This window comes from Ceratotherium simum, chromosome 13 (genome assembly GCF_057802395.1).
Source record: "Ceratotherium simum simum isolate JZ-2026a chromosome 13, ASM5780239v1, whole genome shotgun sequence".
Classification (NCBI taxonomy): Eukaryota; Metazoa; Chordata; class Mammalia; order Perissodactyla; family Rhinocerotidae; genus Ceratotherium; species Ceratotherium simum.
In genome coordinates, this window is record NC_141912.1 from 37070648 (window position 1) to 37083122 (window position 12475).

Below are 12475 nucleotides of genomic sequence, written 5' to 3' on the forward strand. Positions count from 1 at the left end.
AGATATATATTTTTTCTTGATCAGTTAGACATTTTTTTCTAGGATAAACAATTCTCTGAAACTTTCCAATTTCTTTTAATATTAAGGATATTCATTCCTTTCCATTTAGGTCTTTGACGCAATAAGCAAAATGGATGGCTTGAATGATAGCACAACAATCGCCAAGCAATATAATAATTTGTCTTTCATAAGAAAATCCTTTATTCTTACTTCTGTAATATATGATGGCCTAGATTCAAACGTAATGATTTCCTAAAATGCTTCTTTTCTAAGACTGGTTGCTCTACTTTAGATGAATAACTTCCTTTAAAGAGACTAAAAATCACTTGTTCTGTTATACTCATTCCATGAGACAATTATTATTTTCTGAATACAAATTCAATTCCAACTTACTCTACTTTTGAACTACATGATCTCAAAGGTCCTTTGAAGCTCCAAAATTCTATGAGTCTATGACCTAGTCATAACTCTCGATATAGGCCAGAAACCAGCTTCAGAGCTAATGCCCGTAGTTAATCATTTGATGGGGTTACCTTTAGCCTAGGCCTCAGAAATGAGAGAAACCCTGAAGAGTAAACAGCATTGGTGTAGAAACTAGGGGCCAAAACGTCACCTGAACATTTACGCTTTGAAGCGCTCTACCCCTTTTGCATTTGCTAGGATTAATATCCCGATTTGTTCCCATCGCAGACATAGGATGGAGTCTAAGAAGCTTTAGCCAAACTACAGAAGGCCGGACTCTCAAGTCAGACCCTGCAAATGACAGGAGCTAGCCTGGCTCTTGGGGTGGAGCTGGCAGATAGGGATTTTGTTCTATGTCCCCTATGCCAAACGCAGATGATTCTCTCTATTACACTCACTTTCGGAATGCTCCAGATAAAAAAACTCAACTTTCAGCACACTGAAAATTCTTTTGAATTGGGAAACATTTTCAAGATAAATTCAACTTTATTACTTTCAAATACATACATACTAGAGAGGTTCTGCAAGGAGCCTAAGGCTTAAGATATTTTTACTAGAGTAAAAGCTATGTTTCTAAAGGAGTTGAGAGTTCTGAAAAGTTCGTGTTCGTAAATGTTTTTAAACCTGCCCAAGAAATTTAATTTAATTTAGATTAATGCAATGACACTTTTCATGAAAAAAGATTTGCTAAGCAAAGTGAATTTTAGCCCACATATTGTGGAATATCTCAAGTATTGAGATTTATTATCCTAGTAGCTCACAACTTAGTTGACAGATCTCTGTCTAAGGTTTATTGTTAGAAGGATCTCCCTCCCTAAAGGAGAGTACATTTAGTGGGGGAGGAAACTATAAGTACATTCATTGTGGTTTTTGGTTGATCAAGTTTGAATGTGTTTTCAAAACAGGAAATCCAGACTCTGCAAAGGATTCCTGCCTGTGTGTTAGTTTCCTAGGCTGGTTTTCAGCTTGATGCATGTGCTTTATATTAAAATTATATAAATAATTTCAGAAGTTCTCTTTAGATACGGTAACCCACCATATTAGGAAAAAAAGGATTGGCTACTAATGCACATGTTGGGAAAGATAAGTGAAGCAAGCAAGCCAAAAAAAAGTTCAAGTCAAATTATAATGAAGGCATAATTAAGAAAGCAAAACAAAACATTCATTGCAGCTGCTCTCTCTAAGAGAGATAAATGATGGAATCAATGTTTGTGGCCACCTAACAGGAAGGTAAAAATCTGCAAAAAATTGCTCTTATAAATACTTACTATGTACTTTATATAAGGACTAATCTTTTTTTCTGGTAAATCTAACTCTTCTAAATTGGACCTGAACAAGCACTACCTACAGTACCATAAAATTTTAAACTGATAAGCACACACACCAGTTTATATGTATATGTAAAACCACCACCTTTTAATACAGTCATGTGCCACTTAACGACCAGGATACGTTCTGAGAAATGCGTCGTTAGGTGATTTTGTCATCATGTGAACATCACAGAGTATGTTTACACAAACCTAGATGGTGTAGCCTACTGTACACCTAGGCTATATGGTACTAATCTTACAGGACCACTGTTGTATACGCGGTCCAGTCTGCAGTTGAGATGAAACGTCGTTATGCAGCACATGACTGTACTGACATTATCTGGAATGTCAGAGCAAGAGGAGGTAGCATAGACTCACGGAGTATACAGCCCATTGATTCTCTACATCTACAGGTAGCAAAGGTTATCGCTATGTTAACTGGTTGCTAAACTTGGAACACTGGTGTGACAAGTTCTACAAGACCACTGACAAGAACTCACACAGCACCCTGGAGCCATAGAAATGCTTGCTGATTGCCACAGTAGGGGCCCCCTTCACAGTGATAGATGCAGACATGCCTAGCTCCTATAGATTCAGTTTTTTTTTTAATTGTCTCAATAATTGCTACCAAAGAAAACCGTGGCAGCTCTGGCTGTGGAAGACCCATGGTTGCTTTTGACCTTGCATCTCTCAGTGAAAATACTCACTTAATAAATATTTAATAATAACCATCATGACTCACTGGGAGCTCGGCCTCTAGGGCTCAGGAGGTCTGTTGCTAATTCCAACTAGCATGATTTACGGGAAGTAAATGATCTATGACGTGCCCAAAGAGAATAAAAGTACATACAGGATGCTTCTACTTAGGGTTTTTTTGGTAGAGAAAGAAATGCACAAGTTAAAAAGGAGCAACATTTTCTCTTGACTTAAAGTCTACATAACTTAAAGGGGGGGGGTAGGTCCTCCAAACCCCATGAAATCAAACCAAACCAAATTACCCGAGTTTAGCTGCGCAATCCGAGTGTAACCACATCAAGTGAGCCCGGTCTGCTGCAAAACATCACTTAAACTGGAGCTCTGACTTATTGTTCTCTTACTGCCCTAGAGCGATTTTGTTTTGAAGAGCACAGAACACCCTGTTCTGAATGTGGCTGGCACATGAACTCGATGTGCTGACAGCAATTTGTACTCCGATTAAAATAGGGGGGAAAAGGAAGGAGAGTGCACTGCAGTAACAAAAACTGGAATACAAGAACCCAAAAACTGTATAATTTGTATTTTAGGAAGCAAAACTGAGAAAGAAGGTCCATAACCTAAAAAAAAAAGTGCTGTAAACGCTCCAGCCTAAAGACGTTAGCTCTGGTAAGTGTCTGTTTTTCCCTTTTCTAATTATAGTAGTCGGTGTCTGATCGCTTTGCACTCATTCCCAAAACAATGACTGGGTCATGGGGATCTGAATGGGAATGTTGTAAGGGCATTACTACTAGACAAGGCCGGTCATTTGGCCAGAGAAAACCAGGTTGTGACAGGTTACTCCCACTCGGCAAGGGTTTTCTCTGCTGTCTAATTCATGCCAAATGAGTATCTCTCTGCCTGTGTCTCCTGCCTAACAGAGCAGAGCATCCAAGAGAGTGCGATCTTAATGACCCCCTGAAAAGGCAAATGAGGAAGCAGAGATGGATTTCTAATCACTGATTAGAAGAGAAACTGTTCCCGTCAGGCATGGTGGTCAGATTTCCCCTAAATTGCCCCCTTTCCTCCTCTGCACCATTTTGTACTATTCAAGATGAACAAATAACACTGTAAGACAGCTTGTAGAACTGAGGGACAGATGCTAACTGAGAGCAGGCATAGAACCTGGCTGCTTCAATGCAAATGACTTATGTATCTTAGTCTAAATAGGAAGCATACACACAGCAATAAATTCTATACCAACACAAATCCTCACCACTCCTCTTCACACCAGTATAGCACTTTAGTCAGACCTGGATTCTAGTCCCATTCTGCCACTTAACAATTGTGGCTTTGGGTAAGGTCATTTAAATTATCTGAAGCTCAGTTTCTTCATCTATAGAATAGGGGAAATAGTATTAGGTAACTCATAGTTGTTGAGAGCATTAAATTAGGGACTGAATTAAAGCTTTTAGCATAGTGCCTGGCATTCACTCATGTGTCATGGTGTCTACCAAGTGAAGACACTGGGTTACGTGCAGATACACAGAGATGAACTCAATAAATGTTAGCTATGATTATTTTCCTGTAATTAGTGGTAAATTATATCAGATTAACATGTTTTAGAACTTGGTATAAGAAACCACTTAATGGCTCCACAGAGACAGCTGTCGAAGTATGACTAAAACTCAAAGTAGGCAAAAGCAATGTCTTATGCTTCTTTTGTACCTCACAGTGCCCAACACACAGTTCAGGGCCAGAAAGTAAATATTTATTTAATGATTAATCTGAAAACAGGGAATTAAGGAAAACGGTAGTAATTTTCACTCATTTATAGGAACTTTCCTTTTTGAATATATTAGTCAGTACTCCTATTTTTAATAAATTCTGAGAGATGTTTAAATTCTTTACTGATAGGGAACTTTTGTTTTTTAATACTATTCTAAAATAAACGATCCATTGACTGGATTTTTTTTTTAATGAAAAAGACTATCTTTTACTAAGATTTTACTCTACCTGAAGACTTGAAGATATCTTTTTAGAAGGAGCTATATAAATCCAAAATATTTGAAAGAATAAACACTATCCATTTTAGACCAAGTGGCACATTTCATTATTCTGTGGAAACATATAATAAAATGGTTTCAAGAATTTGCTCCCTCTTCCTGGATTTATTTGCCAGGACATTCACAAATACTTCAAAAACATATGAAAAACAAACCCCCAAAGCCTCACAGCTCTGTCAGATCTCAACATAGAGTGAAATCTTCCTTCTATTTTCAATTTTTGGTACCATTTTGTTTTTTGTGTTTTATTTATAAAGAGTTTTATTTATAAAGAGCATATAGCTAGATTTTGTCATTGTCACCTTATGAGAATTTTTGCCTTTAATAGGTGACTATCCCATCCACATTTTTTGTAATCACTGATATGACTGGTTTTATTCCTACCACCTTATTTTAGGTTTTCTATATAATGTTTTCCAGTTATTTTTCCTTACCTGTTTTTACTGGATTGATCAAATTTTCCTTGTTCCTCTACTCCTTCACTCTACACTGGGTGGTTTGGAAGTTCTACACGCAATTCTTACTAGTAACATCCATTAAATTTTAAACAAATCATTTAAAGATATATCTATATTTTATCAATGTTAACAATTAATCAGCATAATCTCCCCTGGAATAATACAATAATTTTAGACAATTTTGCCTCCCCTCTCCATTTCCCATCCACACCACATTTTGTTAAAATGACCCAGAACCTAACGCCAGACTCTTAAGCTATTATTATTTTTAACATTATAGTTCTACCATTCCAGGGACCTTTCAAGATAAATGTATCCAACTTCATTGTCATGTTATGGAAATTACTTTCTCGCTCACTAATGTTTCTTATGCCTTGAGTCTAGACTTCTTGGCTTTATTTTCTGTGGTGTTTTAGTATTATATCCTATAGTACTTTTTCCAAAAACAGCATGAGTCTGCATATTCCAAAAAGTTCATTTTGTTCTCATACTTAAATAGTTTGGCTGAGTACAGAATCCTAGGTTCAAATTACTCATAGTTATAGACAAAGCTCAAAGCATTGTCTTTTATCATTTAGTGTCATGGACAAGAAGTCTGATGTCATTCTAATTCTCACTCCTTTGCCCATAGCTTGTTTTTCCCAATTCAGAATTTTCTCTTTCTTTCTTTCTTTTTCTTTCCTTTTTTTTTTTTTTTGGTGAGGAAGATTGGCCCTGAGCTAACATCTGTTACCAATCCTCCTCCTTTTGCTGAGGAAGATTGTCACTGAGCTAACATCTGTGCAGATCTTCCTCTTTTTTTTTTTGTATGTGGGACGCAGCCACAGCATGGCGTTATCAGTGGTGTGTAGGCCCGCGCCCTGGATTTGAACCTGCAAACCCTGGGCCACTGAAGCAGAGCCGGCAAATGTAACCACTACACCACCAGGCCAGCCCAAGAATTTTCTTTTAAGATATGGAATTAAGAAATTTCACCAGGATGTATCTAGGTGAAAAAGCAAACTTTATTCCTACATGTCACTATCAACTAGCCCTTTCAATCTTAAAACTCTTCTGTCTTCTCCAGGAAGTTTTCTTCTATTACAGGTTTGATTGGATGCATATTGCCTATCCTTGATTTATCATCCACGTCTTCTAATTCTTCTTTGTTCTGAGATACCCTTGACTATCTTTCAGATCATTAATTCAGAATGCAGGGACTGTCCAGTTTGCTCTTCAACCATTCCTCTGAGTTCCAATTTTGATAATCATATTCTCAATTTCCAGAAACTCTCTCGTCCTCCTTCTCCTTTTCCAGAGAAGCTGGTTTTTTGACTTATGAATTTAATATCCTGCTAAATATCTCTGAAGATAGTAATTAGTATTTTAAAAGTTCTCTTCTATTTCTTCTAAGTCTACCTTGGTGCTTCTTTCTCATGGTATTTGCTGATGATTCTTTGTTGTCTGCTCATATTGTAAAGGAAGGATTTGGAAAGATCAAATGATTACAGTTACCTGGTACAGTTTTTCTAAGCAGTTGGATATATTTTTATGGTAGGCCTTTTCCCAAAAGAGGTGCTGATTGTGGGGATCTAAGGGGGAAGATTCCACAAGTATTTATGGAGCATTTCCTACGTGCTGAGTACAGTGTGCACAGGAAGGCTGGGGACAACTTTCCCCACTGGTGACGTCTGAACAAGTTTTACTTCAGAAGCAAAACACTTCAGCATATTTACCTGTTGTGCAGAGCTGCTATTTCACTTTTTTCCCATTCAAATTTGTTTTAAAAGTTTCAAGATACTTTACATTCTCATTCTCTAGTCCAAGTCCTAACGCGTGGAGTCTTCTGAGGTAGATCCCTATTTTATTTTAGAAATCTGGCCTTACTGGCTTTAGTCTGGGAGCAAAAGTACAGCCAGACCCTAGAGTAGTAGTTCTCAATCCTTGGCTGCAAACTAGAATTCCTTGGGGAGTTTTAAAAAAAATACTTGTGCCTGGAGTTCCATCCTTTGAGATCTGAGATTCTTATTTAAGTGGTCTGGGGTAAGGCCTGGGCATCAGGATTTTAAAAGCTCCCCAGGTAATTCTCAATTCAGTCAAAGTTGAGAACTACTACACTAGAGGTTTACTGCCCAGCTGTTCCACATTGTTTTATAACAACCCTGACGATTGCCCCATAGCCTGCTTTGGCTCCCTTGCACCAGCTGACAGTGAGCTTGGAGTTCTGCCCCAGCTTGTTGAGAGGAACGGTATGCACCTCTGCAGAGGTCTTCTCTACACCTGTTTTGGGTTGGGTTTCCTGAGTCTAGTTTCCATCAGTCCAATTTTATGTACTTTATATATTCTAGAAATTCTTCATAAGTTCTGATCCATTTCTTGTAGTCTCCCTATTTTCCAGTACTAATAAGGATTCTTCCTCTCTTTTGAAACCATTCTCCACCCCCAATCCCATCTCTCATTTCAGTGGGATTTGGAGAGGGAAAGGAGGTGAGAGGGAAGGGTACTCCAACAACTTGATCCTGCAGATTACTCTGTTGAAATCTTCACATTTGAAAATACTGCCAATTGTCTTCATTCTTTGCATTCAAATGTGGTTGAAAGCACTGTGAAGCAAGAGGCAAGAGAGCAACATACAGCCAGCATTTTGCTGTGCCCACTCCAAGCACTGAAGTTAACAAATCAGAAAGAAGGGAAGTTGGGGGAAGAGGAGCTGGTAGCTATTTAGAGCCTTTTGTCAGTCAGATTGGATTTTCTAAGAAAGCAAAGCCTAAAACTAACAATGTAGCCACTACCGGCAATTAAACTAAAGTAGATGACTAAAGTATCAGTCATCATAATAATGTCAATTAGAGTACCTTAGAACACAGTGACTTTTTTTTAATGGGAAAAGGACAACACTGAATAAAAATTCCAAGATGGTCATCCTAATTGACACAGGAAAAAGCACACTGGAACAGAATCTAAAAATTGATTTGCAAGTATTAGGATCCTGACAGAGAGTAAAAAATCAAAGTTAAAATCAAGATTTCTTCAAGAAAGAAGAAATCCTGTCAAACTAATGTAAGTTGTCTCTTCCACAGAGAGACACACAAATTATTAAAAGGAAGCAAAAGATCACAATCCAGTAAAGGCCTTTTGATTCAGTCCGTAACATTACTCTTCAAAAAACAAACATTTTTTGTTTGATGGGTGTTAAACTAGACTTACTGTGGTGATTATTCTGCAATATATACAAATATTGAATCATTATGTTGTATACCTGAAACTAATCTAATGTTATATGTGAATTGTACCTCAACAAAAAAACAAACAAAAGCAACCAAATAAACAAAAATCCTGGAGAAATATGATTTAGGTAAGATTACTATAAAGAAGATACATAATTAATTTGAAGACTGTTATTAAAGACAAAGACAAATTAATCATGGGTTCTTGGTCAACCCTGGTAGAGCCAAAAGGATTTGCTGATAGAGCAGATGTAGGATATAAGAGAAAGAGGAGTCAAGGATTTCTTTCCTTAAATCTATTTAAAGGAAGCAAAACAAATTATATAAAGATAATATAGAGGGCAGAAAAAGAAATTAAGTGTCCACCATGTACTAGGCACCTTTCTTCATTTAACTGTCGCAAGACCTGTCGGTCTTGTTATTATTCCTATTTTACAGATGAGAAAACTGGATGCTCAAGGGGGTTAAGTAACTTGTCTAAAGTCATAAAAATATTAAGTAGTGATTCCAAGATTCAAAATTCAAGTCTATCACTTCCAAAGCCTGTCTGTCCCCTCCCCTCACTACTTCACTGTACCTTTAAACAGAAGTGACAGAAACTTTGTACCTCTTGTGATTTAATGACATATTATAATGGGTGATCACCATCTACTGTTCTCTTTTACTGCAGAACTGGCTTTAGTTCTAGGATTTATACCTGGTTGTGAACCTAAGTGTATGAGCGATGCTACAAAAAAAAGCAAACTGGTAAAGACTAACAAGATGTTAAAAAGAATGAGGCAATCTTGGTTTCCGACAGGGACCACTCTTAAGTCAACTTTCTATCATCCTCCCACACATAGCTAACTTGTTTCAAACAGTGAAAGCAGGACATCTTTACCTTGATGAGTGAAAATACAATATGATAAATTTTTATAAAACTGATTTGTTCCAGAAAACCAAAAAGGGCTTTTGGGAGAGAAAGTAAAAATAAACCATTTACTCTAAAATTTCCCAGGAAAGTACAATCTAACCAGACAAGAGAAAAAAAGTTAGTTATTGCCCTTTCTTAATGTATTTGAAAACAGAAAAAACAAAATTACATAAAGGATTATTCAAATACATTTTTAAAATTCCACTCAAAGTATTTTACCCTTCATGCAAAAAGGAAGGGGATATAAGGGAAAAAAAACCCCGAAACATGTGTCTGCTCATTTCCGCAAAAGAAATACAACAATAAAAAACCAGGAATTAATGAGATTGGTTACCCACAGGAAGTAGGTAACAGCAGGGTGGAAATAATGGGGAAATGGGAACAGGTTAGTACGGATGAGGGCGAATAACACTTAAGAGTATATCATTTTGTACTGTTTAGAATCATGGTAAAGTTTCATATACCCAAAACACAAACACATAATTAAAATCAACCGGAGTGTGGGGAGAACCCCAACAGAACAGTAACCAATGAACCTAACAGTATCACAAATGAGTTAACAACCATACTGAAGGAAGTGAGGAAGAAAGAACTAACCTACGTTGGAAAACAGTGTTTTCAATGTATGCTTATAAGGCTAATGACAAAAGGAATCATACACAAATATTTCCTACTTAGGAAATTTGTTTTTCACAGAGATATAGGTTAGCAATTCTGAAGCTACTTTATGTATATACTATGACTGAGCAAATAAATGTATTGTGGACAGTGTGAGCCAGGTTTCTCACTGTTGCAGAAAGGAGTTTCAAATAAGCTAAGGGAGAAGGCTAGAACAAACCTGTGGTGTTGGATTGAAACTGGAAGTGTCTGATCAAAAAATGGGCAGAGGATCTGAACAGACTTTTCCAAAGAAGATATGCACATGGCCAATGGGCACATGAAAAGATGTTCAACATCACTAATTATTAGGGAAATGCAATCAAAACAAGATATCACCTTACACCCATCAGAATGGCTATTATTAAAAAGACAAGAAATAACGAGTGTTGGAGAGGATGTGGAGAAAAAGGAACCCTCATACACTGCTGGTGGGAATGTAAATTGGTGCAGCCACTATGGAAAATAGTATGGATATTTCTCAAAAAATTAAAAACAGAAATACCATATGACCCAGCAATTCCACATCTGGGTATTTATCCAAAGAACATGAAAACACTAACTTGAAAAGCTATATGAACCCCTATGTTCACTGCAGCATTATTCACAATAGCCAAGTCCTGGAACCAACCTAAGTGCCCATCAAGGGATGAATGGATAAAGAAGATGTGGTATATACAATGGAATACTACTTAGCCATAAAAAAATGGAATCTTGCCATTTGTAACAACATGGATAGACCCTGAGGGTATTATGCTAAGTGAAATAAGTGAGATGGAAAAAGACAATTACTATATGATTTCACTCATATGTGGAAGATAAACACATAGATAAAGAGAACAGATTGGTGGTTGCCAGAGGGGAAGTGGATGGGGGAGGGCGGAAGGGGTCAAGGGGCACATATGAATGGTGACAGATGAAAACTAGACTTTTGGTGGTGAACATGATGCAGTCTATATAGAAGTCGAAATACAATGATGAACATCTGAAATTTATATAATATTATAAACCAATGTGACCTCACCAAAAGAAACTGGTGTCAGTATGTACTCAGTGTCAGTACGTACTCACGGTTTTTAATATATATTAAATATGGAAATAATACAGATGTTTATATACGCATGTGTATATATGCATGTTGAGGCACATATTTCCTAGCTCTGTCTGCTAAGAGGTTCTGGAAGCAATAACATTCCATTGCATGAGTATACCTAGAACCCAGATGTTGGTTTCTAAATACCATTTTCCAAGAAAAGAAATCAAGGCTCCTTGGAGAAGTGATTTATTCCAGGCCTAGGGCAGGGAAATTACAAAATGACCCTAGAGCATCTTGTGGTGCCAAAAGTAAGGAAGTGCTTAAAACACAATGGAGGTGTGTTGAAAGGACATAAGAGCCAAGTTGAAGCAGCTTCCAACGGCCAAATCTGGGACAATTTGAGTGACAAAATAAATAAGTATGTAATGAATAATAACCTTCAGAATAAAATAAATATCCATGGGTCCAGACTGATATAAATAAACTGAATAAATAAACAGGGGAGAAGAGGCAGCTCTTCCTTATAGTAGAATTCCAATATAGAATATAGAATTAAATATAGAAGGAACAGTGGACACAGAAAAATCACCATTAGGCAAATACCACAGTTATAACTGCTGCATGCAAAAAACACTAAACGATGCTAAAATTACTATGTGAAAGTGTGATGTAAAAGAATATATTTGCATTGTCTCCTAGTATTTCCCTCCCAATGAGATATTTAGTAATTACAAAGGGAAAAATAGTAACTTCACAGTGGAGAAACATGGCAGATCCCACCTAAACCAAGTGACCCAAGTTAACATCACCAGTAATCAGACATCAACATCATGTACCTCCTGATAATGATGATTTGAGAAGGGCACATCATCACTTACGTGGTGTTTTCCCATAAAATGTGTAACCTCAATCTAATCATGGGAAAACATGATTTCCCATGACAAACCCAAATTGAGAGATAGTCTACAAAATAACTGGCCAGTTGTCTTCAAAAGTGTAAGAGTCATGAAAAACACAGAAAAACTGATGAACTGTCATCAATTGGAGGGGACTAAGGAAACATGACAACTAAGTACAATGTTGGATCCTGAATTTGATCACGGACCAGAAAAAGGACGTCGACGTGGCAACTGGTGAAATTCAAATAAGATCTGCAGCAGAGTTAACAGTATTGCATCAGTGTTTAATTTCCTGATTTTGATAAATGTACTGTGGTCAGGTAAGATGTCAACATTAGGAGAAGCTGGGTGAAGCATATAAGGGAATGCTCTGTACTAGTTTTGCAACTTTACTGTAAGTCAAAAATTATTTCAAAACAAGAAGTTAAAAAAATGACTCCCATCGAAAGTATTACCAAAAACTAGATTTGATTTAATTTAGCCTGCTCCAATGTTAACTCTACAGTGGTAGTTTTATGGCACTGTTTGCAACTAGGAAAAAGTTGCTCCTTTTAATTTAGTTGACAAAAACCTCCAGTTTTAAAATATATATTATAAATTGTTGAGTCTGAGGACTCACTATATCACAGGAAGAAAACCTCTACTTTTGTATATGTTTGAAAATTTCATAATAAAAATTTAAAATGCATGTTATAGACAAGCTTTTAAAGTGCTTGTTAATATATAGAAGATAATTCTCTATCATTCCTATAACTTTCATAAATATTTAGAATTCTATCACGGAAAGTTCAGGGCT

At 36.7% G+C, this 12475-nt stretch overlaps 1 protein-coding gene across 7 annotated transcripts in view; it reads right to left on the reverse strand.

Annotated features, from left to right (window-relative positions):
- The window catches only part of FKBP5 (FKBP prolyl isomerase 5), a 105159-nt gene that overhangs the window by 26940 nt on the left and 65744 nt on the right, over positions 1 to 12475 (reverse strand). The window lies entirely within an intron of this gene.